Raw genomic sequence first — 7051 nt, forward strand, 5'->3', positions numbered from 1 at the left:
ACACAGAGCTGTTTCCCAGGCACCTGCCACCACCCTAAAGCCAGAGGGTGGGATTGGGCTGCAGAGGGATAATGCTGACCCAGGACTGCAAGCCCAGACAAGGCAGCTCGGTGCTGCTGCTGCTGAGTAAGAGTGTTGGATGCAAAACCCTCCCCGAGGTCTGGTCCTGACCCTCCACCTGCCTCGGCTCCTGTCACCTTATCCTGAATTTATTGCCATGAGTAAGGCAGCTTCAGGCCCCAAGTTCATGCTCTTATCTAGACTTCGTATTTATATTTGTATTTGTCTCCCAGAATTGCTCTGTTTTTTTTCAATATTTTTCCCAGTGTTTTCCCTCTTCCCGCTGTCTCCCCCCTTGTCCTTATCTCGTATTTCTCTTGCTGCCCTATTTTTTTTCATTCTGTATTTGCAGTGGGAAGGGAGAGGGGAGTAAATCAAGAGCCACATGTGCAGGTACACACACGGGCTGGATATTTGTCATGCTCAGTCACAGGGTGAATAAGTGTCCTTGTTCCAACACGTTTTCCCATTTCACTTCCCAGGGGCTTTTCAGAGCAAGAATTCCTGTGCACAGCCACACACCAGGGCTGAGCTCACTCTCCTTTGCTGTACATGGTGGCCTCACTCCTCAGGACTTTTCCCTCCTTTTCCTGATTTCCAGGAAGCCAAAGCCCACCCAAAGCCTCCCTGCAGGGCAGCTGGAGCTCCCCGGGTGCTGAGCTGGCTCCAAAGCAGGGCCAAAGGCACTGATGGGGGTTTCTGTGCAGGGCAGGAGCCACGGGAGCAGGATTGTCTCTGCATCCATGGGATTGCTGAGCCCTGCTGCCCTGGGTGGGTGATGCCTCCCATCCCTCTGAGCCTTCTCAGGAGTCAGATCCCACTGGAGGCTTTCCCAAGAGGTGAAGGGAAATCTGGGGGGACACTACATGTGCTCTGAGCAGTGAAGACATCGGCCAGAACCCCTGAGCTGACCCCAAAATCCATGACTTTGCCAACATCCCCAGCTCCTCACAAGCACAGGGAGGGGAGGAGGCACTGGCCCTTCCTCATCCTCACCTGTGCTCTGTCCCTGCCACCGTGCCAGGCTGCCCAGTGACCCTGAGTCACCCAGGGAGGGACAGAGCCACAGTTTCTGTCCCCAGGGCAGGCCAGGGCAGGGAGTGCTCCGTGCACAGCTCTCTTGCTGGACCATGGCCTGCAGGGCTGCTTGGCTTGGGATTGCCAAATCCAGAAGACTTCACAGGATTTCACTGTTAACATCTGGCTGCCCTTTTCCCTCTTCACCTGCCCTCTTCCCTTTGTTCTACTTCTCTTTCTCCTGGTGTTTCCCCACTTTCTCTCCAGGCTGGGCTCTTTGAGTCACAAATCCCCTCAGCTCTGCTGGCTGCACTCCTTGACCTCACCAGGGAGCTGGACTGGGAGCCTGGGGAGCAGAGGCTGCACTGAGAGGGAATTGGGGAGCAGCAGAGATGGTTGGAGAGCAGACAGGGAACCACAGAGGGAAGGGAGAACTTCTGGAAAGAGACTGAGGAGCAGCAAGTGGTGAAAACACCCTCTTACCACCCAGAGACTCTTCCAGCTCCATCATCTGAATATCCAGGCTTGTCAAGTCCCTCCCATCACAAAGTGGTGCCCTCAACCCTTCCCCAGCCTGGATCCATCCCACATCACCTCTGTCCCAGTCTAGGACCCCAGAAGGACAAGCTGAACTCCTCAGAGGGAGCAAAGCTGTCCCTGTGCCCTGCTCCAGATGTGTCCTGGGAGCCTTTCCCATCTGCTGACACTGCTCCAGAGCTCCAGTGCATCTCACAGACCAGCAAAAGAAGCCCTAGGGGGAAAAAAAAAAATCAAGTTTTTAAGCAGTGGGACAGGGACAAAAAGGTTTCTGTTTGGGGATTTCCACTCTCTGGATTTCTGGGAAGCCAAAGTTTCCCAGCTTTGGCAAGCTGAAGTTTCCTGAGGCACAAGATGGAGATGGCATTCCCCAGCTTTGCAGCTCTGGATGCAGGGAATTTCTTGCTGGGATGCAAATCCAGAGAGAACTAAACTAACAAAGGGATTCCTGGTGCTGGAGGCAACAGCAAACTATGCTGGAAGTTATAATTTCAGATTAAAAAGAGAGTCCTCAAAGGAGATCCTGAGGACCACAGACCCTTGACAGCAGCTACACCTCAGGACGAAATATTTGTGTGGAAATAAAACGTCTTGCAGCCATCCAGACCTCAATACAGTCAGTTCTGCCAACTGCAGGGCAAATAAATAAACAATAAAAACAGAAGAATGTTTTATAAGACTTCTACAGCCCCCTGAAAGCATGAGATTCTATAAACTATCAGTTTCACATAACTAATCTCTCTCTTGCAGCTTGCTTTGTTCCCAAGGATCCCAAAGCACTTCAAAGAGGCTGGAGCAGAACAGAATCTCCATCCATGAAATCCCAGCTCCAGAGCCTGAAACCTGCCAGCGACCACAGTCCCAAAGAGCCAAAGCAGATGGCAAGAAACCTCCAGTGGTCCTTTTGCAGTCCAGCTGAGGAATGTCTCTCCCTGACCCCAGATGCTGAGCTGGTGTTTTAGTGCTGAGCACACACCTGAGAGGGGCAGCCAGCTCCACCCAACTTCCCCCTCTCCACCTGGCCAATCTCCAGTGAAAAGGAGGTGGGAAAGAAAACAAAAACTCAAAACCAATGACACAGAAAACAAGTTAATCATCAAAGTGTGTGTGGGGGGGGGGGAATCCTTCCTGGCCTCAGCAGGCAACCAGCAGAAGCCTTGAAACGCAGCTTTAATTAATTAATTATAAACAATATGAACATGGTGCAACAAGCCCTGTGAGCACGTCGAAGGCATGCAGGATCCTCTGCAGTTATGCAACGTGTTGATGGCTGCAGAATCCTGGATTCTGGGATCCAAGGCTGCTCCAAAGCCTGGCCTCTGCCCCTGTGGTGCACCCCTAATTCCCATTATTTTTAATGGAATTTTTAATGGGCAAATTCACCCTTTTGGATCCGACATTGGCCTTTAGCTCAGGCTCCCCTCTGTCTGTCCTCTAATTAAATGCTGAGCTGTCGTTTTGCCCTTCAGCCTTTCCAGACTCAGCACAAGCCCTGGGAAGGGGCTGTCCCCCAGGCTGCACAAATCCTCTGAGCTGTCACACCCTGTCACTGCTGCGCGCCTCGCCCAGTATCGCTCTTACACAACGGGGCACTCGTCCCCTGCCTGCCACTTCTTCCAATCATTGAGATTCCCCATGGTCCTGCTCATAGCCTGCAGGCCTGGTTTAAGCCCTGGAAGGGTGTTTGGCCTGTGTGGTACCCTGGAGGAGCTCCTCGGATGCTCACAGCATCCTAAAACTCCAACTCCTGGTGTAGGAAGGCAAATCCTGAGCAGGATTTGATCACAACTGAACGAAATTCATCCCCCAAATTACTGAATCCTGTTGGTTCAGCTTTCTTTCCCTTCACCCCCTGATCTAAGACACACAGCTGATGGTCAAATCATCACAAACATCTGGGCTTCACTTTATGCCCTATAAATCAAGTCACTCCCATCTAAATTGAATCCATCTCATCTAAATTGAGTCCATCCCATCTAAACTGAGTCCATCTCCCATCTAGACTGAGTCCATCCCATCTAAATTGAGTCCATCCCGTCTAAACTGAGTCCATCTCCCATCTAAATTGAGTCCATCTCATCTAAATTGAGTCCATCTCATCTAAATTGAGTCCATCTCACATAAGCTGTATGGGGAAGAGAAGGCTCCAGGGAGATCTCACCGTGGCTTTCCAGTATTAAGGAGGTTTATAAAAAGTAGGAGAGGGACTTTTTGGATGGGTAGATAACAACAGGGCAGTGGTTTTACACTAAAAGAGGTCAGGGTTGGAACAGATGTTTGGAAGAAATTCCTTACTCAGAGGGTGGTGAGGTCCTGGCACAGGGTGCCTGGAGCAGCTGTGGCTGCCCCATCTCTGGAAGTGTCCAAGGCCAGGCTGGAGTAACTGGGATAAGTGGGAGGTGTCCCTGAACATGGCAGGGATGAAATGAGATGGGATTTAAGGTCCCTTCCACCCCCAACCATGAAATCACAGCCCAGAGTCTCTGCAGAGCTGCCCTCTCTCCCAGGAGAGCCCCACTGACCCACCTGGATGTGCTGCTGCCTGACTGATCCCCATGAGAGCAGCACGGAGCCCTGGACTCGTTCTGCCAGCTCTGCTGTCACCCTGGGAGCTGCTTTCCTGCCCTGCCATTGCCCAATGGTCCCCACGTGGCTCCAGGATTGATCTCGGGGCTCGGAACACCCCGGCTGCACCTCGGTGTTGCATTTCTTGGCTGGGGATTTATTTCACGTAAAGGTGGAAGAAATGAGAAAGGGCTGGAAATATGAAGGATGTGCAAGGCACCGTGGATCAGTGGGCAGAACACGGAGCAGGCAATTACCAGGAAGGTTCCCTGCTCCTGCTTGGCTCGGAGTTGTGAGAACCAGGGCCAGTGAATCATGGGCTGGTTGAGCTAATTCTCCCTGACTCCCCATGACTTCATCACTGGCTGCTGTTTGAAAACCTGCTCTGGAGCCTGTCTAAAGGAGTGGCCCGGGGTTGGCTTAACTGTTTCTGTTCTATTTAGTTTGAAGTGGACTCAGTTTCTTTCACTTTTTCATCCTTCGGAGATTGGTTTTCCAACACCAACCATGTGCAGCGATATTGTAGAGTGGAAATGTTTTGGTACGAGCAATGAAACACCCAAACTTTTGGGTACAGTGACAAAATGAAATTCTAAACAGCAGCAGCAGCAGCATCCTGAGGTATTCATAAAACAGAGCAAGGATTTAGAAGAGTCACAACCATGAAAAATAAGAGGATGCAAAAGATGAAAAATAAGAGAGTGTGAATGATAAAAAAGTAGGAGAAAGCAAAAAGACTGTACAGCAATTTCAGGGGGAAAAAGAAACTTTCATTTTGCTGGAAAATTTGTCATCTCCCCAGTACATGCCTCAGTTTTCCTAATTGCTACGTGGGGTTACCAGCCCAGACCTATTTTGCAAAGGTGTTGTCAGGTTTAATTTGCGAACCTTTGAAAAGCTCTGCCGAGTCCTGGAGATGAAAGGCCCTGCAGATGCCACCCGTGGGTGTGTGCTCTGAGTCACAGGCACAGCCAGGGACCCGTGTGCTGGGACAGCACCCGCCAGGGGACACTTGTCCTGTGCAGGGACCAGAGCAAAAATCCCAGGGGATGCTCCTACAAAAATGAACTCATGCTGGAGGCAGCAGGAGCCACCCCTGGGAGGGGCAAAGATAAGGAGATGTCCAGGCTGGGCTGAACTTTGGCTCCTAAAGTGCCTGGGAAATGTTTGTGTGCACAAATTGGCACCTGGAATATGAGGTACCCAACACAAGGAGGATGTGGAAGTGTTGGAGCAGGTCCAGAGGAGGCCACAAGGATGATAAAGGGCCTGGAGCCAGGCTGGGAGTTGGGAACATTCAGGTTGGGAGTTGGGAATGTTCAGGTTGGGAGTTGGGAATGTTCAGGTTGAGAGTTGGGAAAGTCCAGGCTGGGAGTTTGGAATATCCAGGTTGGGAGTTGGGAATGTTCAGGCTGGGAGTTTGGAATATCCAGGTTGGGAGTTGGGAATGTTCAGGTTGGGAGTTGGGAATGTTCAGGTTGAGAGTTGGGAATGTTCAGGCTGGGAGTTGGGAATGTTCAGGTTGGGAATTGGGAATGTTCAGGTTGGGAGTTGGGAATGTCCAGGTTGGGAGTTAGGAATGTTCAGGTTAAGAGTTGGGAATGTTCAGGTTGGGAGTCGGGAATATTCAGGTTGGGAGTTGGGAATGTTCAGGTTGAGAGTTGGGAATGTTCAGGTTGGGAGTTGGGAATGTTCAGGTTGAGAGTTGGGAAAGTCCAGGCTGGGAGTTGGGAATGTTCAGGCTGGGAGTTGGGAATGTTCAGGTTGGGAATTGAGAATGTTCAGGTTGGGAGTTGGGAATGTTCAGGTTGGACATTGGCTGGGAGTCGGGAATGTTCAGGCTGGGAGTTGGGAATGTTCAGGCTGGGAATTGGGAATGTTCAGGCTGGGAGTTGGGAATGTTCAGGCTGGGAGTCGGGAATGTTCAGGTTGGGAGTCGGGAATGTTCAGGTTGGGAATTGGGAACGTTCAGGTTGGGAGTCGGGAATGTTCAGATTGGGAGTCAGGAATGTTCAGGTTGGACATTGGCTGGGAGTCGGGAATGTTCAGGCTGGGAGTCAGGAATGTTCAGGTTGGGAATTGGGAATGTTCAGGTTGGGAGTCGGGAATGTTCAGGTTGGGAATTGGGAATGTTCAGGTTGGGAGTTGGGAATGTTCAGGCTGGGAGTTGGGAATGTTCAGGTTGGGAGTTGGGAATGTTCAGGTTGGACATTGGCTGGGAGTTGGGAATGTTCAGGCTGGAGAAGAGAAGGTTGTGTGGAGACCTCACAGCACCTGCCAGGATCTGAAAGGGCTGCAGGGAAGCTGGAGAGGGACTCTGGATCAGGAACTAGAAAAGAGAAAATGGATTCAAGCTGCAAGAGGGGAAATTTGGGTTGGATGAAAGGAAGGAATGGTTCCCTGGCAGGGTGGGCAGGCCCTGGCCCAGGTGCCCAGGGAAGCTGTGGCTGCCCCCAGATCCCTGGCAGTGCCCAAGGCCAGGCTGGACAGGCTTTGGAGCTCTCTGGGACACTGGAAGGTGTCCCTGCCCACAGCAGGGGTGGCACTGGATGGGCTTTGAGGTCCCTTCCAACCCATCCCGTGATCCTGGGATTCACTCTGGATTTGCAGCAGTAAAACCAAGATCTAAAAACTCAGTCCTTAACCTTTTATCTGCCTCACCTGCACCAAAACCTTACCAAAGCATCAGGAAAGCAAACCACGGCCACCTTTGTCCAAGCCAGAGCTCTTCCTTGGGATGTTTTTTGTTCCTCCAGGATTAACTTTGGCTGGAGCAGCTCTGCTGAGTCTCTTCAGTACACGTGAGAACAGCAGCCTCCACCCTGCAGTATTTTTAATTACTTGGAGACTTACAGGACTGTTGATGTTCTAA

The sequence above is a fragment of the Cinclus cinclus genome, chromosome 25 (genome assembly GCF_963662255.1).
Source record: "Cinclus cinclus chromosome 25, bCinCin1.1, whole genome shotgun sequence".
Classification (NCBI taxonomy): Eukaryota; Metazoa; Chordata; class Aves; order Passeriformes; family Cinclidae; genus Cinclus; species Cinclus cinclus.